We start from the raw sequence: 27,049 nt of genomic DNA, 5'->3' as shown, positions 1-27,049 counted from the left end.
TGCAGCATTATTTACAATCACCAAGATATGAAAAGAAACTAAGAGCTCATCAACGGATGAATGGATAAAAATGTGCTATATTCCTACAATGGAATATTATTTTTCTGTGGGAAAGAAGGAAATCTTGCCATTTGTGACAACATGAATGAAGCTGGAGGGCTTTATGTGAAGTGAAATGGGAGAGACAGAGTAAGACGGATACTCCTTGGTGTCATTTATCTGCAGAGTTTTTTTTTTTTTTTTTTTAATCAAAATTCTTAGAAACAGAGTAGAAAGTGACTGCCAGGACTGGAAGGTGAAGGAAACAGGGAGAGGTTGGTAAAAGGTAGACTTTCAGCTGTGAAATGGAAAGGTCTGAAAATGTAACATATGTAATGTAAAACATGATGGCTTGAGCTGATGACAGTATTTAATGTCATTGAAGTTTGCTAAGAAATTAAAACTTAAATGTTCTCATCAAAAACGAGATAAGTATATGAGGTGATGGGTGTGGTTGGTTTATTTTTTATTTTTTTATTTTATTTGAGACAGAGAGAGCATGAGCAAGAAGAAAAGGCAGAGGGAGAAGCAGACTCCTTGCTGAGCAGGGAGCCTGACCCATGGCTGGATCCCAGGGCCTTGGGATCATGACCTGAGCCAAAGGTAGCTGCTTAACCAACTGAGCCACCCAGGTGCCCCAATGGATGTGTTAATTGACTACATGAGGAGGATTTTTTCACAATGTATAGCAACTCACCATGATGTACACTTTAAATATCTTACCATTTTATTGGTCATTTATTCCTCAAAAAAGCTGAAATAAAAGAAAATACCAAGTGTTGTCAAGGATATGGCCCAATAAGAATGCTCAGATACTCCTCTTGGGAATGCCAACCAGTAGAATCTCTTTTGAGCGTATGGAGGTGGATAGATGTTAATTGAGATTAGACATTTCACTCTTCTTGCATACCAAACCCCCAGATTTTTAAGGCAGTACCATCCTGAGGCCCAGTGTAGGAATCATGTCTAGTTTAAGCTGGTCATAATCATCCCATAATCTTTTGCCAAGCACTTGCTTTCCCATTTCCTTGACACCAAGGGTTTGGCAACCTCATTTTAGCCAGTGGAATGTAAAAGGAGTTCTGATGAGGAACTTCTGGTTGCCAGGACATGAGATTATCCAAGGGCAGGGCAGGAGTAGGTATGTCATTGTATTCCTCATCCATGTCTTTATCCAAATTCCAAAGTTGGATATCCCGAAAACCTAAGGAGTTTTTCCTCCCCCCAAACAAAAGCAAAAATAAAACAAAAACAAACAAACAAACACACCTTGTCCACCTACCCTATTCTCTTTTTTGGAACATTGATTGGAATGAGACTGTGATGCCTGGAGTTCTAGAAGCCCTTGTGTGACCATGAGGTGGCAAGCAAGAGCAATAAGAGGATAAAAATTGGCAAGGTTTTTTGCTGACAGTCAGATAACTAAATCTTTATTGCTTAAGCAATTGTTAGCGAGCTTTCTTTTAATCCATAATCAAATATTTTTCTGATAGAACAATTGTCTGGTAAAGTGAAAGAAAAGCTTCAAGTTCAGAAATTCTATTCCTAGAATATATATCCTAAACAATCCTCAAAAATATGCACAAGAAAACATGCCCAGAAATGTTCACTGCAACACTGTTTGTAATGGTGAGAAACATCAAAATGAACTAAATATTCATCAATAGGAAATATGGATAAATAATTTGAGGTCTAGTCATTCAAAAGAATGCTGCAGGAAATTTAAATAAATAAACTGGAATTACATGAATCAATGGACTAAATCTTACCAGAATCCTGAGCAAAAAAATGCAAGTTGCAATTCCATTTTATGGGGCGCCTGGGTGGCTCAGTGGGTTAAGCCGCTGCCTTCGGCTCAGGTCATGATCTCAGGGTCCTGGGATCGAGTCCCGCATCGGGCTCTCTGCTCAGCAGGGAGCCTGCTTCCTCCTCTCTCTCTGCCTGCCTCTCTGCCTGCCTCTCTGCCTACTTGTGATCTCTGTCTGTCAAATAAATAAATAAAATCTTTAAAAAAAAAAAAAAAAAAAAATGCAAGTTGCAAGAGGATTTATACAGTATATTTATATAAAATTTCAAAACATGGAAACAATATTATATATTGTTTAAAGATGAATTAACTTATAATACACATGTAAACCATGCATGGGGATGTTAAATATCAAATTTATTATAGTATTTATTTTTGTGGAAGAAGATAAGGAAATAGTATAGGGAATTCAACTCCATCTATAATGTAAAATCTAAAGTTGTCCATGAATACTAATTATTCTAGATAATAACAAGACTATTTAAAGAGTTCTCTAAAAGCACATTTATAAGATGCATCAAGTCCTCCTTGGCTCACTCCAAAGTTTACAGTATTTAAATTACAAAATTTGAGGCCTATAATTCGTGAGAGATAACAGACAGAATAATCGATCTTAATGTATTAGACACTCCCAAGGTAATTTCTGTTGGTATCAGAATAATTCGGTAAATCATAAGTTTCTTTGCAGTGTTGGTCAGAATCCTTTGCAAAGTGCTCCAATCCACGCAGCTCTGGATTCAATGTGCATATGAGTGTCATTCCTGCCATTGTTCTTATTCTCATTATCCTTTATTTTTCTAAGACATGTTATAAAATTGCAGTATCTTCACCCCCATCTCAGAAAGACGCTTCATTTCAAAATCACAAACCTTTCCCTTGTTCTGACATTAAGGCAAGTAAGAAGCTACAAGGGAATTCAAGTTTATTGAAAAAAAAGGAGATGAGAGAAAGCACTGTTTGTCCCAGGCAAATAAGACAGTCTTCGTTCTACATCAAAGGCCAGATAAATACCAGATATAATTAATATTTCGTTCTTTCAGTAAGATTTTTCCCACTGTCTTTCAAGCGGTATTTCTTGAATTAACTTCAAAGTGAAGTTTCGCCAACACCTTTTTTAGACCTCGGTGCTAAAAGAATTGTGTAGAAAAGAGGTGGGGCCTTAAGGGGGCAAAGAAATACCAAAGTCCTACATTAAGCAAACAAAAAGGTTCCAGGGAATTTTGGATAAATGAAGACCAATCTGCGAATGCTTCAACTGTGAGTGCGAGAAGTAGAAGACGGAAGAGACTTCCAGAAGAGTGCTCATACCAACCTAGTGGACAGAGATTGCTGCGGAGGCGGCCTTGACCAGCCCCAGAGTCCCAGAACTGAGCAGCTCAGGTCTGCTTCCTTAAGCTGAGTGAAGCAAGTGTCCCTTGGGACACTTAGGAATTCCCTGGCCATTAGAATCCCTTAATAGAAGTGCCAATTCCAATATAGTGATAACACTCTGAGTTAAAAGGACCATTAGCCTCCAGAACACAAACCAGAAAAAAACCCATCCATCCCCTGAATCAAGAGGATGGAAACACAGAGTGGTGCCATATTTCAGTCCAACGGTGGTACCCCTATTGTAAGCTTCTGCCATGAGAGCTGTGAAAGGGTGGGCCAAGAAAGTGACCGTGGAAGATCCATGAGCATGGTCTGGGAAGCTGATCAAGCAATAGAATTGGCATGTAGGCACCAAACGAGGCTGGAGATAAGGCATGCAGAAGCACCAGAACATAGCGAATAAGGAAGGCAGGTACTTAGGAAGAGGGGAGCTACAGAGAAAAGCAGAAGATGAAGTTAGGATAAAGAGAGATAATCAAGGGGCCCCTGGGTGGCTCAGTGGGTTAAAGCCTCTGCTTTCAGCTCAGGTCATGATCCCAGGGTCCTGGGATCGAGCCCCACATCGGGCTCTCTGCTCAGCGGGGAGCCTGCTTCCTCCTCTCTCTTTGTCTGCCTCTCTGCCTGCTTGTGATCTCTGTCTGTCAAATAAATAAATAAATATTTTTAAAAAAGAGAGAGAGATGATCAATAATCAAGACAAAGTAGGCCAGTGGAACTACAGGGTATTATGCTAAGCGAAATAGGTCAGCTAGAGAGGGACAATTATCAGATATCTCACTAATTTTAAGAATTTGAGAAACAAGCCAGAGGATCATAGGGGAAGGGAGGGAAAAAGAAACAAGATGAAACCAGAGAGGGAGACAAATCTTAAGAGACTTTTGGTCTCAGGAAACAAACTGAGGCTTGCTGGAGTGGAGGGGGCTGGGAGGGATGGGGTGGTGGAGGGAAGGACGTTGGGGAGGGCGTGTGTGATGGTGAGCGCTGAGAATTGCGTAAGACTGAAGAATCACAGACCTGTTCCCCTGAAACAAATAATACCTTATAAGTTAATTAAAAAAAAAAAAAAAGACAAGACCAAAGGTCACAGAGTAGGATGAGGCAATAGTTAATATAGTGTACAGAAATGACAGAGAAAGGCAAGTTCTTCTGGGCAGGATTAGGCGTGAGAACTGCCCCTTCCTGTCTCACTCAGCAGAGCTTCCATCACCCTGAGAACCATAGTGGTGTCTCCAGAGGTTGGGCCTCGAGCTGCAAAGCCCCTCTTAAGCTACAGCTAGTTTCCAGCCTCAAGGCTGCTGTCTTTGTAGCTCTGCTCTCCCCCATTCCCATCCCCACTGTGCGTACTACCAGCACAGGACTCTCTCCTTTCCAGTTCCCGCGCTTTGGGCATTGCCTCTTCCCGGGGCACCTGTGGTCTCCAATGAGTCTGAGCAAGCTCTTATGCTCAGCCTTCCACTCATCGTTCCCACTTTCTCTATTCTAGTAATCTAGTTTCCCTCTGAATCTGACTGCTGACCTTCCCCCTGAATCTGACTGCTGACCTTCCCCCTGAATCTGAATTCTGACCTTCCCCCTGAATCTGACTGCTGACCTTCCTTCTGAACTTGGCCGCTGAACTTGGGCCTTCTCTCCAAAGGCCAGACTTTAGAATCTCTTCCCATTTGGGAAAGAGCTTGCTGGCAGATGTTCTGGAGTTCCACCACCTTGTAGGATAGAACAGTGAGCAGCACAGATAGAACAGAAATGTCCGAGAGAAAGCCGAAGATGGAGGCAACATGATGGGTGACATCTGAGTGAGCAGTTTCAGGAACACGAGCTCTAGAGTCTGAAATAAAGGGAGGGGCAGGAACTGATGAAGGAAACTGGAAACAAAAGAATCTCTCCAAGGAGCAGGTGGGCTGAGGCAGTCTTCTGACCTACCTCTACTTGTCTTCATTTCCCTCTTGGCCCAGAAGGACCTGCTTTCTGAACGAGACATGGGGGAGGCCATGAGAAATGGCCGGCTTGGGTGACCGTGGGATGAGAAGGGAGTATTTCCTTACAGCAGCTTCTGATAAGGACATACTTTGAGCTGCTGTCTGCTTACTATTACTCCTTCAAAGGAAAGCTCTAGTGGCCCTGCTAGTTCTAAGCTTTCAGTAACCTATCTGTCTTTTCTTGCCTTCGGACACAGAAAGAGAAGCTGAGCTTCTTGGCTCCACAGGTCCCTGCTCTAGAACTATCTTTTCCAACCTACTTTGGGTAGCTAACTTGCTTTCCGAAAATCCTCTTCCTGGCCTTTAAATCTCAGTCTGAAACAAAAGCTACTGTATGGGGGCGCCTGGGTGGCTCAGTGGGTTAAAGCTTCTGCCTTTGGCTCAGGTCATGATCCCAGGGTCTTGGTATGAAGCCCCGCATCAGGCTCTCTTCTCAACAGGGAATCTGCTTCCTCCTCTCTCTCTGTCTGCCTTTCTGCCTACTTGTGATCGCTGCCAAATAAATAAATAAAGTCTTTAAAAAAAAAATCTACTGTATGGATTTGAAAGTTGCTAAGACAACAATAAATCTTAAAATTTCTCATCACAAGAAAAAGAAATTCAAAATTACATGTGGTGGTAGAAATTAATTAGGTTCTGTGTGGCGATCATTTTTCCGTACATATGTGTATCGAATCATTATGTTACACAACCAAAACTAGTATAATGCTATGCTAATTATAACTTAATAAAAAATGTAAAGAAAAATACATTTTTTAAAAAAACAGATAAAGAAGCACTGATTGTTCACGTTTACCAAAATAGTTGCTCATTTTAAATGCTATCACTGTAGGGCACCTTTAGAATTGAAGGCACATAAGTTTTCTATAGTTATTAGTTGACCAGCCCCCAGACTGAGAGTATGTTCGTTTTCTGATGATTATAACCATTTTTTCTGTCAACAGTCACATGGATAAAATTAACATTTTGGGCTAAAAAATAAATTTATGTCTGTTTATAGAATTTTTTTCTCAGTTCAAATTTGACATCACATTCTTGTTTGGAGAGAAACTTGCTGGGTCATATCTTTAAGTCTGCAAGAAGTTCACAAAGGGTAAGGAAAAGCTCCTGTCCTAATTAACAGAGTTTAGATCATTGGAGTTGCTTTTCCCCGAGAGAAAAATCAAACGCTTAAGGGTAAGAGCACTTGAGCATTCCGAAAAACACATGGTACATTTATTATCACATGCTCTCTGTTCTTTCAATGGAACCTCCAACATTTGTTGCTTGGCGGCTCTTATCAGAGTCAGAGAGATGAAAGCAAAGCTACAATTTGTGTTATTTTCATCCCCTTCAGTAATTGAACTTTGATTATCAAACTCCTGTCAAGTGCCATTCAAGAAACTGCAGGGAGAGACTGAGAATATGTGCAAAGTTCTCTCAGACCCTGGACCCCTCCCAGAAGCAACAGCTTTGCGGGAATCACAAGCTGCCACCACACCGCTTTTGCTTCGTGGGGAATGGGCGCAGCTCAGAGATGTCTGTTTAAGGAGAAGGACAAGGGTTTGGCGTCCAACGCACCACCAAGACCGATTTCTCTGCTCATTCACATAATAGCTGCAATCTTGTCCCAATCAATGAACTACTCTAAACTCCAGTTTTCTCATCTGTAAAATAAAAGTAAAAATGTATACACTATAGAGATTTTGCATAAATTAAATCAATGTAATTTAATTTAGCGAGGCCCCTGGAGTCAGACTCCTTGGGGTTCAAATTCTGGCTAGACCACTTACTTGCTATGTGATTCTGGGCAAGTTGCTTCAAGTCGTTAAGCCTCAATTTCTTCAATACACGCAGTATTGATAAAAATGATTCCTACCTTCTCCAGTAGTGGTGTGGAACAAGTGAGATTATCCACAGGAAGAATGTAGTAGCTGCGGCTGGCAGGTCGTAAGTATTCAAATGAAGGTTAGCTGTTACTCTAGAAAGCACTGCACACAACTATTTCCGGTTCTCTTAACTAGGTTGCACATTAATAGAAGGCAATGGTGCTAGAAATGCCAGCAGGCAGACTCTTTTCTTTACAAAGCATTTCTTTCTCTTTTTTTCTTTTTTCTCCTTTCAAGAATGTTCTGGTACACATTAGCAAAACGCCGAGGGGGAAGGGAGCCTAGAAATGCTTTAAATGTATTCCCTTCACAATGAAATCCATGTGCTTTCCAAAGAAATGGTATCCTGGAAAGGGGCCAGTTACCGTAGGTGCCTAAGATTGTAAATAAAGCATTAAGGAAGAGACTCCGGGAGTCCAGATTAAAGATAGGTCATTATTATCGTTAATATCTTCATTAACATTTTTATATGCTTTTTTAAACGTGTGAACTGTGGTTGGTTTAGGGACTGAATTTTATTCAAGATGTAATTGTGTAGGTGTTTCCAACTGTAGAACAATGTTCTTTGGGGCAGTAATTAAAAGTATAGTTTTGGGAAAATGTTGAGACTGAAGTTTTTAGATGAAACTGAGGCCTTGCCCCCGCTGCTGGTCCCAGGCAGGCCCCCGCCTCCCAGCCTTGCCTGGGCTCCTCTGGGTTCCCCAACTTCCTTACTCTGTGGGAGCTTCCTCCATGGTCAGCAGACACATCTCGGGTTGGGTGTCACTTTCATTCATTTTCTGCATGCGAGGACCTTTCACATCCTAGACGATTCTTTTTTCTTTTTTTAAATTTTTTATTTATTTTTAAAATTTCTTTTCAGTGTTCCAGAATTCACTGTTTATGCACCACACCCAGTGCTCCATGCAATACGTGCCCTCCATAATACCCACCACCAGGCTCACCCAACCTCCTACCGCCCTCCCCTCCAAGACCCTCAGTTAGTTCCTCAGAGTCCACAGTCTCTCATGGTTCGTCCCCCCCTCCGATTTCCCACAACTCTCTTCCCCTCTCCATCTCCCCATGTCCTCCGTGTTATTTCTTATGCTCCACTAAACTATGGAACGCTTCATGAATTTGCGTGTCATCCTCGCACAGAGGCCATGCTAATCTCTGTATCATTCCAGTTTTTTAGTATATGTCCTGCTGAAGCGAGCACACATCCTAGACGATTCTGATGCTCATTCTGGGCTAGGAGAAGATGGGCAAGATGACAATTTTCACTACAATAACTCTTGCGGAGTTTTGCCATTTTCTGACTCCCTTGCTTTTCCTTTTTGCAAAATGACTTTCTCACACCCGACATGCTAAATAAATGTGCTTAAAAAGTGGTATTTCATGGTTACCAGAAGGAAGTGGGTGCGGGGTTTAAAAAGGTGATGGGGAGGAAGGAGGGTGCTTGTCCCATTGAGCACCAGGTGTTGCGTGGAAGTGCTGAGTCACTATATTGTGCACCTGAAACCAATATTACACTGCATGTTAACTAGCTGGAATTGAAATAAAAACTTCAAGAAAAAAAAGTGATATTTCATGGTTACCAGGGGCTAGGCTAGTGGGGAGTTATTGTTTAATGTTTAATTCTGTTTGGGATGATAAAAAAAATGTTCTGGAAATGGATAGTGATAATGTTTACACATCCTTGTAAGTGTACTTAATAGCCACAGAATTGTACACTTGAAAATGGCTAAATTGGTAAATTTTATGTATATTTTACCACAATTTCAGAAAGTGCTATTTCAACATTGTGGCTTAATCACTTTTTATAGACACAATACTTTCTAGTCAGAGAGCATTCAGTGGCCCCGGTTCGAATGGCCTGCCAGTTGAGGTGGGCACCTGCAGCTAACATGCTACTTCCCACAGGTACCAGGGACCCGATGGAGGTAACCAGAGGCTGTATTTCCTAATTTGCATATTAATTAATTGTATCTAATTAGATGTTTTGAATGGGAAGGTTTGCTATTTTTAAATATTCTAAGCACCCTCCTTTCAATGTCATCACCTAAAGGCAGGGTTTTCACTGATGGCTTAGTTGTCAAGCAAAGGATGGGTGTTAAGGGGCATAGTTTCCCACTTCCGGTGAGTCAGTTCTGACCTCTCATTGCCATTAATGTGAGATTTCAACTCGAGCCGTCTAATCTTGGTATTTGGTTGGGGCATTAATATTGTGAAAGCAAATTAATCCTCCTGGAAAAGCATAAACAAGCATAAACATGTTTTTGAAGTTCTGCTGCTTGAATCATATTAGTAAAATCACCCCATGAACCTGGCATGAGTTATTTTCTACTTTTCAGAGAAAGTTGTCTTAGAATAAAGACAGGGTGGGGTGTCTTTCCATCCCACAGGGCGCTTGCAAGAAGGATGGTGTCTGCAGAGCTGCGACGTTTCTCTCTCTCTCTCCCCCTGTCCGTCCCTGAGTTTCTCCTTTCAGTTCTCTGTTTCCAAGTCCTCTCCCCAGCTTCTTTTCTTTCTTTCCCACACGGGCCCTCTGAGGTAGAAGGTGGACAAGGCAAATATTATTATTGCTATTTTACAGATTTTACAAGTGACATACAGGGAGGATAAATGAAAACAGCGCTCACTATGGGAAGAGCCCGTCCTAAACCCCATGTCCTGTGACTCTGGCCTGATGTCGGTTCCACAGCTGCAGCCAGGATTCTGGTGGTCCTGCCGTCCAGGAGGGGAACAGGGATGCAACACCACCAGACGTAGTGTGCCAGTGACTTGGACAACGGGCAGGTATGGTGCTGAGCACAATTCATCATTTAGTTTCCCTGAAGATGCTCCCAGAAGTTCCCCTCCTGGCTGCTGGGCAGTCCTCATCCATCCATCTAGACTAGAAGAGGGTGTAGCAGGTGTTCAGGGTGGGGAGGCCAACAGGCACATATGCCCTCTGCGCTGGGGTGACTGTGATGCTGAGTTCCTTTTAAAGTCAAAACTGTCCACCAAAGTCAGCCATTTTTAGCCCACATAGCTGGGGAAATATCACAATAAAATTATTTCTCAAAAAATAAATTCGGTTGTCACATTCAATTATTACCTAGTTAATTCTAGCTACACAGATACTCGATATAGGAAAAAATTTTAAAACATCTCTTCCAGGGGCACTTGGGTTGCTCAGTCGGTTAAGTGTCTGCCTTCGGCAAAAGTCATGTTCTCAGGGTCTTGGGATTGAGCCCCGCATCGGGCTCCCTGCTCAGAGGAGAGTCTGCTTCTTCATCTTGTGCCTGCGCCTGCGCTTGCTCTCTCTTCAAGAAATAAAATCTTTAAAAAAAAAAAAAAACCTTTCCATTTCCCTTCCCCCAAATGATCAATTTAGTTATGTAAAAATGCAAAAGATTAGCAACATCCTGTTAATACTATGATAATCCATATATCTGTGATACAAGATCGTCGTAACTTAAGAACTCTTCATCAAGCTTCCTGAATCAAGTCTGTATTTTCCCTTTAAGTATATTAAAAAAAGAAATCCTGGTCTGAAAAGAAACTTTCAATGGGCGCCAAAAGCATTCCAGCTTTTATTCACCATTGCTATTTGCAATCACCCAGAGAGGAAACATGAGAGATCCCACCCAGAAAAGTCCCCTTCAGGTCACAACTGACATTCTCTTTCTTAAGGTGCCCTGCTGCAACAAGCAAAAGCCAGGTCAAAGATAGATCTTTGGGGCACCCCCTGGTGGCTGAGAAGTGTCAAGAACTCCGTGTCCTGACCCAGAAGGTCAGTAATCTTTGAGGCTTTCTAAATAACCATCACCAAATTTTCCGTTCAACGTTGTAAATGCATTCAGATCAGGAAAACAGGAGGGAGTGGAAAGAATTTGGAATCACAAGACTTGGATTTGAGTCAGAGCTCTGTCATGTTCTAGCTATGCAAACCTGGGGCTGGCTGGTCAGTTTCCGCAGTGCTGAGGTTGAACCTGGGGTTTCTCACAGGAGATAAGAGGCAATGTCAAAACTAGAGCAGTATACGATTCCATTATCTGATATGACCAGAAAAGGCAACTTTATGGAGATAGAGAGGAGACTAGTGGTTGCCTGAGGCTGGGGATGGGAATGGGGATTAACTATAACTGGGCATGAAGGATCTTCCTGGGGTAAGGAAAATGTCCTCAACTGGACTGTGCACAACTCAGTAAATTTACTAACAATCATTCCAATGTGCATTTGACCTGGGTGAATTTTCTGGTATGTGAGTTATATCTCCGTAAATTTGTTTTTTCAGATAGCAACTGGAAGGAAAACCAGGAGGGGTGGCCTGTGTAAATTCAGGTACAGAGCCAGGAAGCCTATACCCTGCACTAAATAAAAGGGAAAGGGAATGTGGGGTAAGTTAGGGATGGACAGGAAAAAGGCCCAGGACGGGTGCTGCTGTTTGGAACTGTATTTTGGCCACTTTACATTGTCCATAGCTTGTGTCCAGGAAGGTTGCATGTGAGGGGCCCAAAGTGCATTTCCCCTCCTGCAGGCTACGGGCAGGCCTTCCGTGCACTGGGTTGGAAGTTCTGGCGGTCAGGGGCACTTCTGTTGGAGGAAAGACTATTTAAGCAGCTGGCTAGAGGCAGCTGCTTCAAAATGACTTTTTTTTTTTTTTTGAAATGTAAGAACTGTGTTTTCCTTACAATATTTCTCAGTATGAGGTAATTCAGTGTGGTTGGGGAATTAGATGACACTAAGGCACTGAGGAGTGGGCTGGGGGAGAGCATGGCTTTTTTTTTCTTTTCTTTTCTCTTTGCATTACTTACTAACAGAAAACTTGAAAGTGTGAAAATTTATGGAAGTGCAATAAGAAAATTCAGGAGAATATCTCTAGAGGTGGGTAGAGAGAAACTTGGTAGGAATAACACCCAAGTGAAGCTGGAAGGAAGCAAGGAAGTAAAGAAAAAAGAAAGAAAGAGGGGGGGAGGAAGGGGGGAAGGGGGCTAAGGGGAAGGGAGAGGAGAAGGAAAGAAGACCCAGATGATAAAGCAGGAAATAACATTGTATCGTACATACCAAATGGGTTTACTATCTTTAATACAACAGACACAATCCAGACACAAAAGTGGGCAAAGGATGGCTATAGATAATTCACAAAAGGAAAGATAAGTGAATAAATACAATCTATTGTGAATAAAGCGAATAAATAGAATCTATTATATTTATATTATATATATTTACATAAAATAAAATAGAATCAAAGGACATTTAGCCTGGCTACTAATTAATAACTATTATTAACAGAACAATGAGCAGGGGCTCCTGAGTGGCTCAGTTGGTTAAGCATCCATTCTTGATTTCAGCTCAGGTCTTGATCTCAGGGTCATGGGTTCAAGCCCAGGATTGGGCTCCAAACTCCACACTGGGCTTTGGGCTCCAAACTGGGGGGTGGAGCCTACTTTAAAAAAAAAGAAGAAGAAAACAGTGAGCTATTTTTCACCTGTGAGATTAGCAAAGATTAAAAAGATTGGTGTTGGGGCGCGTGGGTGGCTCAGTGGGTTGGGCCGCTGCCTTTGGCTCAGGTCATGATCTCAGGGTCCTGGGATCGAGTCCCGCATCGGGCTCTCTGCTTGGCAGGGAGCCTGCTTCCCTCTCTCTCTTTCTCTGTCTGCCTCTCCATCTACTTGTGATTTCTCTCTGTCAAATAAAAAAAATAAAAAAAAAAAAAAACTTTAAAAATACTCTGTCAATACTCAATACTCTGTCCTACAACTTTAAAAAAAATAAATAAATAAAATAAAAAAAATAAAAAGATTGGTGTTGATTATCCTTAGATAAATGGTATAGCCTTGCTGGGGGGAAATTTGGCACTCTACTTCAAAATGTAAATACGCATGCCTTTTGGCCCAGCAATTCCAGTTTGGAGAATTACCTGATGGTAATAATTACACATGTGTGAAAAGATATATATGTTAGTGTGTTCATGATTGAGTTATTTGTAAAGACAAAAAAAAAGAAAGAAAGAAAGGTTCTCAAATGTCCATCAACAGGGACTTGATGATTATACATCTATTCAACAGACTATCCATGTGGTTAAAAATTAAACATTTTACATTAATAACTAAATTAAAAATGAACATGATCTGTATTTTAGGTCATGAGGAAAATACTGACATTATGTTGCTAAGTAAAAAATGTCAGTGCCATAAAAGCATAGATGGCATGATCACATTTTTGCTTTAAATTATACTTTGTGTGTGTGCACACGGGTGCAAGTGTGTAATGGCCATGAAGAGGCACTGCCCAGATGTCCCTTCAAAAAAGGACTTATTGCCCCAACTGTCAGCCCTTTCGGGAATGGCCTCACTACAGAGCCCCTTCCCAGTGTCCCTCCCTGCTGAGCAGGGCTGGTGGGCACATCCTGACAGAGGCGGGGACAAAAGGCGGTCATGTTACCTCACGGAGAGCCCTTCTGATGGGCGATTTTCACTGCAGCGCTCCCTGTGGGGTCCGCTGAGGCCGTCATCAGGCCTGCAACACAGTGGTTTCCCTCAATACCCAGCGCTGCTCTCGTCTTCCCACCAGGGCTGCTGACCCCAAGCATAATCCTTAAGAAGTATCTCTCACGACAAACTCCATCTGAGAAGCTGCTTTGTAGAAAACCGAACCAGTGGTTTTTATACAGACCCAGTGGACAAATTCTGGCAAACACATATCCGGCCAAGTATTTTACGTTGGATGGGTTTTACGTTATAATTTTTGACCTTGTCTGATTGTTTTAAAATGGGTATTTATTAGTTTTGCCATCAGATGAAAATAAAAAGAACAGTTAACAGTTTTCGTTTTATTCTGGTCCAGACGACCACAGGGGAGTACCCAGGTTGCAGTGGCAGCACCACGCCCCCTGGTGTGCGCTCTTTCCAGCAGGGAGGCGAGCGATTGTGAACGCTCTTCTGGCCCCTAAGACCCTTCCTACTGCTCCAGGTCCAGATGAAAGCTTTGCTCCTTCCTCCACCAGGTTGTCAGCATATTGTTGAGGTTGCCTGTAGAAGAGCAATCTGGGAGGACTGTGAGGACCCCCTGAAGATGCTGTGTGTGCGTCCCTGTTGGGAGTAGATGGACACAGAATGCTACATGTTGATAAATTCTCAAACCTGGAGTACTTACAGATTGCTCCACATGTTTCATCATCAATGGGAGGAACGCACATGCTGGGGATGAGCCCAGTGGTATCTGCTACTCCGATTTCTCAGCTTAGAGCCTTACCTGTTTGCCAAACACTTTGTGCCGCCTGCACTCAAAGTACCTGTCTTTGAGTTTCCTTTGTCTTGTGGCTTTGCCAGATTTGGGCTGCATGCGTGATCCTGTTCAGGGGCAGGGGAGTAAGGAAACGATAGGGTTGGAAGCCACGGCTCCTGATCACCAGGTGTTTTTGCTTGGCCAACGCAGTCTTAGGGAATAATGAGTTAGTTATCCATGGTAGCAGAGTCCGGAAGTTGTCCTCCCCACATCCATCCTTTGTGTCTTCATTCAAAAAATTCAAAATCCAAGCTTTTGCTGGCACACTTTGCAGCCTCCCTTGCAGCTCGATGGTATGAAGTGAGTCAAGTCTTACTGATAGTATGTGCACAGAATCCAAGTTCCAGGCTGTCTCCTTACCAGAAGCAGTTTCTCTTTACCCCTGTCCTGCTGGTCAGAAGGCAGGTCCAGTGTGGGTGGCGGGGAGGTATCTGTGAATATGCAGCCCTGGGCAACGCTCCAGGGATGAAAATGTGCTCCAGAGAGAAGCAGCGATGGTCCCTGTCACGGGGAACCTCCACAGCGTCCCTTGACTACTCACACAGGAACTGTTGTGTAAGAGAGAACGGAACTCCTTTCTTGTGTAAGCCACTGAGCTCGGGGAATGGGGATGTGCAAAAACCAATCATTGTTTTTGTATTTTACTCTTATACTCGATTATAGTGTTTGCTACGCTGATGTATTTACTTCTCTGTGTCCTTCTCTAGAATATTTCTTTCTTTCTGAATTGCTAGCCGGGAAGAGGCATTCTGTGTTTGCCAAACATATGAATAATTGAATGCTGGGGAAGCTTTGTAGAAAAGGGAAGCTGGAGAACTGAATACAAAGCTTGATTTCACAATTTCCGTAACAAAGGGTTCCCCAGGTCTCTCTAGCCCATCTGCTAGGGCCCCATCAATAATGCAGGACCCAGAGATGATGAATGTCTAAGTACTCATAGCCTCCCCTTCCCTCCTCCCTGGAGGAAGATGCTGGTGTTTCCCTGCTCAGCATGCTGTACCACTACACCTCCATCCGGACCAAAACTCACACCCACATTTCAGACCAGATTAATTTGCGTAAGGAGCACAGCAAAACGAAGGTTTGTGTCAGAGAAGCCTGCGAGAAGGAAGCAGGGAGCAGGCTACAGGGCGGGAATGTGTGGGAGTCTGGGAGGGTGGGGAAAGGAGATGTGGAAAGAGACGGGATTATGAACGGTGTTTCTTTCTGAAAGTCGCTTGAGAGATACCGGTAAAGTCCTCTCTGACAGTGACTCCCCAGAAAAAGATCAGGCTGAGGACCCTGGGATTTTGTTTCCTGACAATCGTCACAGCTCAAGTTTCACGGCTTTTAAACCACCTCTTCGTGGAGGTATTCAGCTCCTTCCTCAATTCACAAATTCTTTCTGAGAGTTCTAGATACTATCTTTCTTGTGGCCATGAATCCTAACCCTCATTGTGATGCTGGCTGCTCATAAAATCACAGGAAAGCAACCCGCACCCTCCATCACCGCCATGGTCTCCCAGGGGCAGCTGATGTCCCTGCCCACAGCAGGATCTTCCTGTGCTCAGGACATCTTCTGTCCTGGCCCCCTGGTCCCTAGGATGGACCAGGGAACTGACATCTGAGATACAGGTCCTTGCCATCTTCACTTATCTCCCAGGTACATAGGCAAACATTGAAAATAAGACTTCTTTTCTGTTTCAGCTGAAAAACCATCCCTCGGTTCATACGGTTATGGTTCTATCTCCCATTTGAAAACACAAGGCAGACTCAAGCTGGCTCCAGCCGGGAGCTGGCGTTAGTCGAACTAAGCTAACTTGCAGCGCGATGAGTGGACCCCAAGTCTGCGTGAGCTCTTCAGCGGCAGGTGAAAACCCCGGGCAGGTTAACACACCTGAGCTGTGGTGTGGCTCGGGGGCACGAACCGCAACTGCCAATGGCTGGCCGGGCCTTCAGGGGTCCACAGGCACCTCTACGAGGGTGGGCAGACCCCCTTTTGTGATTCCTCAGCCTGAGGAACCCCCAGTGTGAAGACTTGGCTGGACGCGGTTTCTGAGCTTTATTAAGCATTATTATTAGTTTGTACAAAGGAGCCAGAAGCCTAAAGCCAGGTTATGGAATATGGAATATTCAGGATATTGAGGCGATGATAAACAAGACCACTGACTTACAGAAATGCACGTTGTTCTTGACATTTGACAAACGCAGTTTTGCTGTAGTTATTAAAGATACAGCTTCTTGTGGTTGGTAAGGAGACAATCTGCTGAGCGCGTGCAGAACAGTGACATTTGGGTGACATGGGACCTGAGGACAGCAAACAGATGGCTTATTTCTGCAAGGCTGTGTGTGAAGTACAGGCGTTATTGGAATTTCTGTTTTACCATAGAGAATTAAGGAATATTACTGAGTGGGTTTTCTGTCTATCCATCTTTATTAACAGAATTCCAGAGAGCATAAGGCCATAAAATTAATCATTTATTCAGTATTCTGTGTGAGGCATTCTACTCGGTACTGATATTAAAACATTTCAGTACATATATTTGCTCAATAAAAAACCATGACCCGTCCTATAGGAAGAACAGAATATTTGAAATAACTGCCCTAATGTGTGGTTAACTTATGTAGAGGGCGTGAAGTCTGTAGCTGTTGGTTGCTCCCAGCATTACAAAATCTATGCAAAAGAAATTGAAATCACACACACACACACACACACACACACACGGAGTAGTGCTTGATGGGAACAGAGAAGGAAACTAGGTTTTTCTTAACTAAATAAGGTATTCCCTAACCTTTTGGATATTTGAAAGCTAATTTAAGCTCTGAAAACAAGATAAGGCTCATCTATTAAGTGATCTTTGGGATGCCCCAGGGCAACAGCAGATCCCAAATATACTCACTGAAATGTCAGCATTTCTGTTCCCCTTTTCGGCGGTGATACAGAGAGCCTCATTGTGTATTCTCCCCAGCAGCTCTCGCTGGCAGAGTCTGTGAAATCACAGTGGCCAATTCTCCTTCCCTGGGAATGGGAATGCTGGGGGAGGAGGACTCCCTTTAAAGCTGCCTTAAAGTAAAGGGATTTTTTTTTTTAAATAGCTCACTGAAATTTATTTATCATATATCTAAGCCATGTCTGACATATGGGAAAATGCTATTTACACAAAACATTAAACATTAAAAAGAAATAGTATTTGTTTTTTAAAACAGTACTAGGATCCCAGGATTCTAAGAAGAAAGTTTGATTCCAGGCCTGCATTGTAGTTATCTGCCCTGCTACAAGAAACTAGAGTGGAGGTAACCGGCAATATATTTTTCCGGATTCAAATATGAATGGAATTCATATGTGTGTTTCTGCATCTATAGTTCAGATGCAAGGTTTGCCCCTCAGTTTAGTTCACACAGCTCTAGCTCACCAGTTGCATGATGGGCTTGGCTCAGGCCTAGGGCAAGCTGAGGACACCTGAAGCTGGGGCTGGACCTTGGTGGGAGCCACTGTCCCCGTATCATTGGGCCAGCCAAGCCTCCTGCCTCGTGCTGACAGTCTGCACTCGAGGGGCTCCTCTTGGATAATAGCTAGAGGGGACAGGAAAACCAAGTTCTGGGCAAATGGAATCGGGCATGAAACAATAGGAAGTGTTGTCTCCCACTGGCGCACAAGCGCACATGTGTGGGGGTGTGTGCGTGTGTGTTGAGTGTGCTGTGGGAGGGAGTGGGAGTTCTAAGAGTACCCTGCCAATTCTTCTTGGAGCTTGAGAAAAAATACGATTAGATTTTTACCTCACGGGATGCAACAATATATAAATATATATAAAACACCACAGAAGAATAAAGAAGAGAACTTAGCGAAGACTAAGAGATTGTGGACAGATCTGAGGAACATTTAGGAGGGTCAGTAGCACTTTGCGACTGACTGGATATGGAAAGCAAGGGAAAAGGAAGAGTGATAACCAGATTTGTGCCTTTAGCAACTGGGGCCTGTGTCCTTCTGTTAGCAGTGGAGACAAGAGGACATTGCCTGACTCACCTACCTCTTTCCTGCCACCCACAGCCGGCTGCTCGGTCATCAAACTCTCAAATAAGACTGTCCCTGAATTCCTTACTATGACAATTACTTCATCTTACCACTGATAATAATTTTTTTTTTTAACTAAAACTTGGGATACATATTCCTGTGTGGTCTGGCATGGGCAAAACTGTCTTCCAAATGAGGATAAAAGATCCTTGAGGTGGTTCTTGTTTTAGGGCTCCAAGGTTAAGCTCCATTGGATCTGAAATGCCAGGAGTTCTTTGGTGGGGTGTGCCCTGGGTTCTCAAGCTGTCAGGAGAACCATATCTGACCTTACAAAGGCATGTGAATTAGAAGACTGATCTGGATAAATCTCAGGATTCCATAATCTTCCCAAGTGGCCTCTAAAAAAATTCTTTTCCCCAAACCACTTCTAATCTCATAAGGCCCAAAGAAAGTTAGAAAGTAACAAAGCTTCTTCTTTCTTTTTTCCCTTGGATAAAAAACAAAACAAAACAAAATGAAAAAACCCTAATGCATTTTCTTTCAATGGGCTAAAGTTCCATTTGACGATGATTGGAAATTGCGTGAAGGAAACCATCCCAGTAGGCCTTTCGGGGGTAGGGGGTGCCCTGTTCCATTCACACAGCTAAAGTGCTCTGATGTTGTGCAGGTGGGCACTTCCATACCAGTGAGTAATGGAGAGATAATGGTCTTTCTCTGTAACTATGGAACTATGTTATTTAAGGTTCTTTGTGAGTTATCAATTCTATTGATTAAATAAATGTTTCAAGACATCTCACTTGACCACTGCATCTTCTTTTGAGTTCTGCCTTTGGCTGTGTCTCATTTGTTGGAGGTGGGCGACAACTCCCCGTGCTGTTTTTATATGTCTTATGACAGCTCTTGTTCCAGATGTCTTTTCAAGGATATTTGTGTATGGAAGAATCTTGAAAGAGAGAGATAGAGTCTCTCTCTGGGGCAGGGGGCAGATTTGTTTCCTGGACAGGATAATGAAGATAATGTCCCTCTGGGACAAAGTATGGGTAGATTTGCTAATGTTGCCAGCAGTTCCGATCCAAGGCTCCGAAGGAGATCCAGAGGGACCCGCCAAAAGAGTCCTTGGCTTTGCGCAGGATAGAAATCAAATGCAAGCCAACAGGAAGTGGGAGCAGAGTTCACTGAAGATCTAGAGAGAGCAGATACAGATGCAGCGCCTGGGAGACTCAGAAAGGAAGGTAGCATGAGTATTGTCTTTGTTTATGGTCTGGGGATTTTTACTGAGGATTGCCGTCTGGTGTATGTGTCTTCTTAGGCATCCGAGAACCTGTTAGAACAAAGACAACAGCCCAGGTGTTATTCCTTGCAGCCAGGGGGTCTTGGCTTTGGATCCCTAGCGCTGGTGGTCTGGAATATGCATGTAAGAGCTCCGTCTGGTCATTCTCACCTAGTCCTTCCTAAGATTTTACTGATTCTAAAGAAACTGTTAAGTCCTTGTCCCTTGCAGGAGGACATCCATGATTTGCATTCTGAGGCATGCATAAAGTGGGGTGAGGGAGCAGGTCCCAGCAAGAACAGAAGCAGGAGCTATGGTGAGTGCTGTGAAGTGTGTAAACCTGGCGATTCACAGACCTGTACCCCTGTGGCTAATAATACATTATATGTTAATAAAAAATTAAAAATTAAAAAAAATGAATAGAAGCAGGAAAAGGAGCAAAAGCAGATTTTCATGGAGTGCTTCAGTTTCCCTGTCTCACTAACATCTCACTATAAGATTGGGTGTCTCCTTCCCCTTAAGGGGGGGGAGGGCTCAGGGCAGACCTTATGAGAACATGGAGCTCATTTTGCCTTCTGTGCTGTGATAAAGTCATTTGTCTCTGACCATGAGTCTCATGTCTTCTGCCAGCTTCAGTGAAGCTGTGGTTGGCTGACTTGTTAGCTTGCGAGCAGGGTAGAAATTTCAGACCCTTCACAATTCTTGATATTATTTTGTCTTGTCATCTCTTGAGTCATCATTTGACTTGAAGTTAAGGGAAATGTTGGTGAAGATGTGATGAGAACAACAAAAGGCAAATTGAGTGTGTTTAATGTTGCTCTCGTGGGGGGCAGCTAGCTTCTTGGTTATGTCTCGTCTTTCCCTGCCCCCATCACAGTGAGCACCAGGCCAGTCCCCCAGTGGGCACACAGTTAGTATTATTATTTGTTTCACCATGTACTGAGCACCTCTCTGTACCAACTGCTCTTCATGCATGATCTCTGTTTCTTGCTACAGTTTTGAAAGTTTGGAAATTTCCCTGGCAAAAGGCTGAGAAAAGTAAAGGAACTTGTCCAATCTCACAGAGCCCAGTAGAGGCAGGGTTCCTACCTGCATTTATCTGGTAGCAAAGCTCATTTCCACCTACTGTAACCCCATGGTACCCCAGTTATGCAAATGAAGTTGAGAGCAGAGCAAGAAGCCTTTTAGTGGTGATGTTGACCAGTCCGCTTAACCTCTTCTTCTTAAATGACTACCATTACCCCATTTCCAGATTTGCCATCCTATTTTATTTAACTCCGGCTATTGCCAGTTCAGAGCAGCTTTTCAGCCCTTATTCCGCTAACATCTCTTCTTGAACATACAGATATTAACAGTATTTTTTCACAGCTGATTAGAAATCTGTATGTGAGGAAATGGGCTAAGAAGTATTATGTCATGCATGATCTAAGACAATAATGACAGGAAGTGTAAGTTGAACTGACCCTTGATGGCACTGAGAAAGTAATCTATGACCTCAGCCTCCAGTCCGTGGGATTTAAGACGCATCCACCGGAAATCCGAGTTGGGAGCTCACGTCTCCAAGTCTTCTCCACGGGGGCTCGTTTGAGGGATGGCTGCCGTCCAGCCCGGTATTTCCAGGAAATGAGATTTCAATTCCTTGTAATGTTAACTTAAAAAAAAAAAAAAAAGGCATTTCGACGATTCTTGAAAAGAGATGAGCGTTTGAAAGAAAGCTGAATGAGAAGATAGAAAAATTTACAGCTGGCTTCCATCCTCAGCTGCTTGGACCCTCCACCACATAGGTACTGGCTGTGAAATGCCCCATGGCCTGAGAGTAGGTGGTGGACCAACCCCTACATGAGCAACCAATATGTACATCCCCAGAACTCCCCAAACTCCTCAGCTCTGGGGATGTCTTGTGGGGAATGGAGCATTTGAAAACAAAAAAGTGTGTTTACACATTCACTCTCACCACCCGTTGCGTTACTACTGTATTTTCCCAGCAGATTTTTTATTTTTGTTATTGCCTTCAGAATAATTCCAAGGTAAACACACTCTCAAATATATCAGGGTTCAGTAGTTAACTCTTAGTTTAAACTGTCAGCAGAGTTGAGTGGGCGAAAATCATACAGTTAAGCCATTCGGAGAGACAGAAATATAAGAAGACCAGTATACTATGTAAAGACCACTAGACTATTATTCCTGTAAGAGGACTCAGGAAATGCTTTCAAGTGGTACAGAATGAAAAATATCGGTACATGGGACTTACTTGATTGACCCACATCTCTGAGGCTTATGGAGAAGAGCCAATCAAGGGCAAGATCTTCCTTCTCCCTGCTTGGCTATTACTTCTTGCTTGACTATTTCCATTCTGTCCCAGCCATGAAGCACGGCCTCTTGAACAGTGTGGGAGTGCACTAGAGAGAAGTGGTGAGACCAAAGGAGGGGAGCAGACTGGGCCGGGGAGGGTGCACCCAGAGCAAGTTCCTAACAAGAAAGAAGAGAAAATCAGAGAGATCTGCAGAGAGAATGAGTGAAGATTTGAATGCAGATTTGAACACAGTTTAAAACAGCCTCTGGGCCACTTCTACATACAAGTCAAAGCAACTACAGTTGGCAGCCCTGTGGGGCCCAGCCAGCAGCTGGCATATTTGGGGGTTGATGTGAATCTTGAACACTGGAAATCTCATTCTGCCTGGCTTTGCAGAGCCATCCCATGGTTTGATGGGCAGAACAGTAGAGTCTCTCATTATCCAAAAGCACTGAGGAGTGTATGTGTGTGAGTGTGTGTGTGTGTGTGTGTGTAAGCATGCATGTGTGTAACACACAAATGTAGAAGAGAGAAAATCCAGCCCATTCAGATTTGACCTTCCATATTATTTTACTTCAGTTTGTGAAACAATGTTCATTTCTTATTAATGTTTTTAATTTGCATTTTTTGTTTTTGTTTTGATGTGAAAAATGTGACGCAGCTTTGAAAGCAATGGAGTACTGGAGATGAGGTGTGAGATGTTGTGGAAGTTGGGGTGTCTGACCCCGGTCGGACTTGGTGTGTCACCTTCTCATCTATGTATCTCTGCCCATATGTCGCTGGGTCTGGGCACATCTTCCTCTGCTTTTCTCTCTGTATTACTTTTTTTGGTAAACCATCTTGTCTCCGTCTATTTCTCTCCTCTGTTTTTTGCCACTTTTCCCTGAACTTTCCCTTCCTTTTCTTCTCATTCATTTATTCAAAGTTGGACTGACTGCCAGCCACTGTACAGTGTTTCCTGAAATTATAAAACTCCTCCTTCCCCCCAACTCTGAATCTAGTAGCTTTTTCATGCCGGCACATTGATTGGTCTTATTTTCCAAAGTCAATGACATTTGAGGGGAAGAAAAATTGTTTTGACCATTTCCCTGACCTGTGATGGAGTTTTCTAGGGCTACACATCATGTCAACCCTGTGTTAGTCTACACAGAATGTTGATACTCTTCAAGGCCAGTAAGAAATAAGTTAGTAAAAGGAGAACTAGAGCTTTCAGACATAGAGAAAGAAAAGACAATCATTTCTGTAAAAATGGAACATTTAATCAAACTGTTTTTAAACTTTTAAAAACTTTCCAAACATAAAACACATGGCTCTGTAAAGCATGGAACAGGAACTGAAAATAGGATAAACTGGTCAGAGTTTGAGTTTTTCCAAATCTATAAACAAGGCTTTTCAATCTCCAAACAATTCATACTTGTGTCTGGTATACTTGCCAATTTATTTCTCGGAAAACAGACGTCCACGGGGCCTCAGTTCTGAGTACTTCCAGAATCCTGTCCACCGTGAAGCCTCCAGGAGCCATCTTGCAGGTAGTTGGTACTAAACACATGTGGGTTCTAATTCATTAGAGAAAAAATAAATATGCTGGCAATTACTTTTCCTCTGGAATACAATGCTAATGCCCTTTCTAAGAATCTCTCAATGGCCTATAACTCCTGGAGGCCTCATGTTTCACACCAATAATTCCAGTGTAGTGGGAAACTTAGAAGACAGAAGGAAAGACAGTATTCATTATTAATGAAAGGACTGTGCCCTCGAAGGAAACACAGGGCACTTAATGTTCAGCTTACCTCATCTTTCCATCAATAAATCCATGCTCCCTAATTGTTTATGGCATCCTTTGGTAGGCTCAGTGGAGAGGATGACAACTAATTAACAAACACACTTTGGCCTTAATTAAGCTGCCCTTTCCTGCCTATGACACTACTTCAATATAAATGAAGATCCATCCTGCTGTATTTGACTCCCAATATAGAACTGAATTCCAGATTAATTTGCTTAAAGCATAATCCAATTAAGTTTCACTTAACTAGTGAAATGTACATATTTTGTGTTTTAAATAAGGATGGGAATTCACTTAAAAGATTAATTTCTATTTTTCCTCCCCCTTCTCCTGCTCCTTCCTAACCAATGGTCAATGAGGGTATAGTCTTCTAGGGCTACTGTAACAAAATACCACAGATTGTGGGGCTTAAACAACACAAATCTGTTTTCTTTGGGTTTTGAAGGCTAGAAGTTCATGAGGCCCTTCTCCTTGGCTTATCGATGGTTCTCTCTCCCTGTGTCTTCACACCATCCTCCCTCTGTACGTGTCTGTGTCAAAATCGCCTCTTCTTATAAGGCCCCTAGTCAGATTGGTTTAGAGCCCACTCAGATGGACTCATTTTAGCACAAGCACCCCTTTCAAGGCACCTTCTCCAAATGCAATCATATCCTGAGGTACAGAGGTTAGGGATTCAACATGTGAATTTTGAAGGAACACAATTCAACTCATAACAGGGAAGAAGAAGTGACATTTCCAAGGGGAGGGAGTGGAGTTGAGTGGTTGAGGGCTCTGCTTCTGGAGCAGACCACCTGTATTCAGACTGTTGCTTTCCCACCTGCCCCCTGCGTGACCTTGGACCAACCACTTAAGTTCTCTGTCCTCCAGTTCTTCCATCTGTGAAATGGGTTAATAATCATGCCTACCTCAGGGGGCTTTTATAAAGATTATATAAGTGCTTTATATACATGAAAGCCCTCAGTAAATTGTTTGTATAATTATTTCAAATTTTTTCCTTAAAATGTTTGAGAAGTGTTTATACATTTTCCTCATAGGGGAAATGAATGCTGTGCAATATACTATAAAAACGTGATTAGTGAATTGCTTAGTGAATCGAGATTAGTGGTTAGTGAATTGAGATTATTTTTTTAGGACAGGGGCTCGGATGGTGGCAGAGTATAGGCTTGACTGAAATCTGTGACATATGGCCCAAATCCATTTCATGCCCTGATGCAAGGGTCATTATGTTTTGAGCATAAAAGAAAATTGTGATTATAAAATCAATTAAATGTCAAAATATAATCACAGATTTCAGTCCAGCCTGTCCCCTGCCATCCTCCTCATGCCTGTCCTAAATCTCCTCTCTCATCGAACCAATGGCAGACTGCAGCTGCATGCATGGTTACACCTGAGCAAACCTGGTCCAAGATCAGGGCTTCCAAATTCAGATGTCTGCCTTCATTTTCATAACAAAACCCTAATTCTGGACCAAGGTTCTTCTTTACTGCTATACACAGGTAGCTAAATATTTCTGGAGAAAATGTGATGACCCTGTGGGCTGGCTTCACTAAAATACCATGGTATCCAGCCTCTCCTGGGCCCTCTGCACCCCTGAATCTTTTTCCTTATCCCTGGTCCACACTGTCTCCCATTTCTCTAGGCAGCTGTTTCTCATTCTTACTCACATTCAGTCCTGTACCCATGACAATGTTCATATTCTTCACAGGGAATACAGGTTGCAACCACAGGTTGGTGGTTCTAGCAGCACCAACCTGTGTGACTGCACAAACCCCATGTCGAAAAGCTCTCCTCTGGGCCTTGGCTCTTGCACAAGGGAATGCCTTCTTTTCTCCCAGACTCCTCTGCTTTGGTCTGACTTACATTTATTCTTCTTCGAAGACTTGGCTCAAACATGGCATCATCTTCTCCGAAGCCTTCTTCAATTAGCAATAATCGCGCCTCGGATAAACCTCATTGGCTACGATACTGCCACTGCACAAAGCTCGAAGCCTTCTTCAATCAGCATTCCCACCTGCCTTCAGCGGGGTTGTATCCCTCCGTGGTGCTTCCCTCACGCCCTGTCCATATCTCTGGTTCTGTCTTTATGACATTGCTATGCCATTATCTATCGATGAGTCCATCTCTCCCAATACACCGAATTCCCTGTGGCCAGTAACGCTGGGTGTTCATTACTGATTCTCACCATCCAGTGTAGGAGATATCCCCCAACATGTCCCATCTTTCCTTCATTCCACAGACTGCATCAAAATCATTTATGGGTAGATCTCCTAAGAGACAGAGGTCAGAATCTTACTCATTTTTCCTCCTGGGTCAACTGGGGTTCCTGGGAACAAAATCTACCTGTGTTGATTTAAATACACAAGGATTTTGCTAAAAGCAATTGGATAGCTCGCTGAACCAGTAGGGAGATCAGAAAGTCAAGCTTGAAAATACATGTGAAGAAAGGAAATTAAAAGCAGCTATGTCCACAGTCTAAGCCACAACACGAAATAGGCCACTTGACACCAAAAGGCACTGCCTTCCCACTGGCACTGCCGACTGTTGCCAGAAACTAGAGGCTGTTACAGCATCTGCCATAGTGCTCCCTCATGGTGGGTGATCCACCCTCCTACTTCCTTCCTACTTCCTTTGAGGCTCCTCTGGGTCCCAAATCACCCTGCGGTACATGCATCTGATTGGCTGAGCCTCAAAGTACCAAGAGTCTGAAAGCAGGAGAAACTGGGAAGGTGAGTTGTTAATGTTTGCAGCCTAGTCAGAGAAGGTGGGGACATTTCTCAAATGAGGAAGGTGAATCAGATAATGGTGGCCAGAAAAAACATGACAAATATCTACTACAGATCCCTCAAGATTAGCACAGCCTGGCAATAGTAAATGCTAAGTAAAGACAGGTAAAAAGTAAAGTATGAATCAATCTCCTCTGTGTTTCTAGGAAGCCACACTGCCCAGGGGAATCCTGACCTGGCCCTACAGTCAATATTTTTGAGGAGGAAGACACAAGGAGGGAAAGGATGGGAGAAAATGAGTAACATGTGTGACATGCTGTGATGTGCTGGCCACGGTGCAGTCACATTAGGTAAGTCCCTCCTGGTGATATGACTCTCACTGCAATGTGATGTGTGGGAGGCAAGGACCAGTCATGGCTGTGTGATCACTGGGCTGGCTCATCCTTGGGGCCTAGCACAATGCTGGCACACTGTAGGTCTTTGATAAATATTTGTTGGTGTTGAGCAATTCTATAGAGGAGATACTCTGCCGTTTTGCTGATGTTCAGATTAAGTACTCTGGCAGTCCCAAAGCCAGAGAGTAGCAGCTTGTCTAGCACCCAATCTCGTGTTCTTTTCATCATCACACCTGAATGGATGCTAAAGTACGGATAGCCAATATGCAGGTTATTGGG

The 27,049-nt window shown here is 43.1% G+C and overlaps 1 long non-coding RNA gene and 2 other non-coding genes across 3 annotated transcripts; all 3 read right to left on the bottom strand.

Moving 5' to 3' along the window:
• Nucleotides 1–8,153: 8,153 nt before the first annotated feature.
• Nucleotides 8,154–8,259, bottom strand: LOC123389543. Its single transcript, XR_006604158.1, has one exon. It is a non-coding gene; the product is annotated as a U6 spliceosomal RNA (small nuclear RNA).
• A 3,837-nt stretch (nucleotides 8,260–12,096) lies between these two features.
• LOC101683406 lies at nucleotides 12,097–21,221 on the bottom strand. The gene is made up of 3 exons (XR_198548.3): nucleotides 21,040–21,221; nucleotides 13,473–19,627; nucleotides 12,097–12,474 (listed from the first exon to the last, which is right to left on the bottom strand). It is a non-coding gene; the product is annotated as an uncharacterized LOC101683406 (long non-coding RNA).
• Nucleotides 21,222–25,492: 4,271 nt separating this feature from the next.
• On the bottom strand, nucleotides 25,493–25,635 carry LOC123389533. Its single transcript, XR_006604150.1, has one exon. It is a non-coding gene; the product is annotated as a U4 spliceosomal RNA (small nuclear RNA).
• Nucleotides 25,636–27,049: the final 1,414 nt, after the last annotated feature.

This window comes from Mustela putorius, unplaced genomic scaffold (assembly GCF_011764305.1).
Source record: "Mustela putorius furo isolate JIRA1106 unplaced genomic scaffold, ASM1176430v1.1 tig00003983_pilon_pilon_pilon, whole genome shotgun sequence".
Taxonomy (NCBI): domain Eukaryota; kingdom Metazoa; phylum Chordata; class Mammalia; order Carnivora; family Mustelidae; genus Mustela; species Mustela putorius.
Note: the sequence above shows the minus strand (reverse complement) of the source record. Positions and strands in the feature narration are given on the sequence as shown.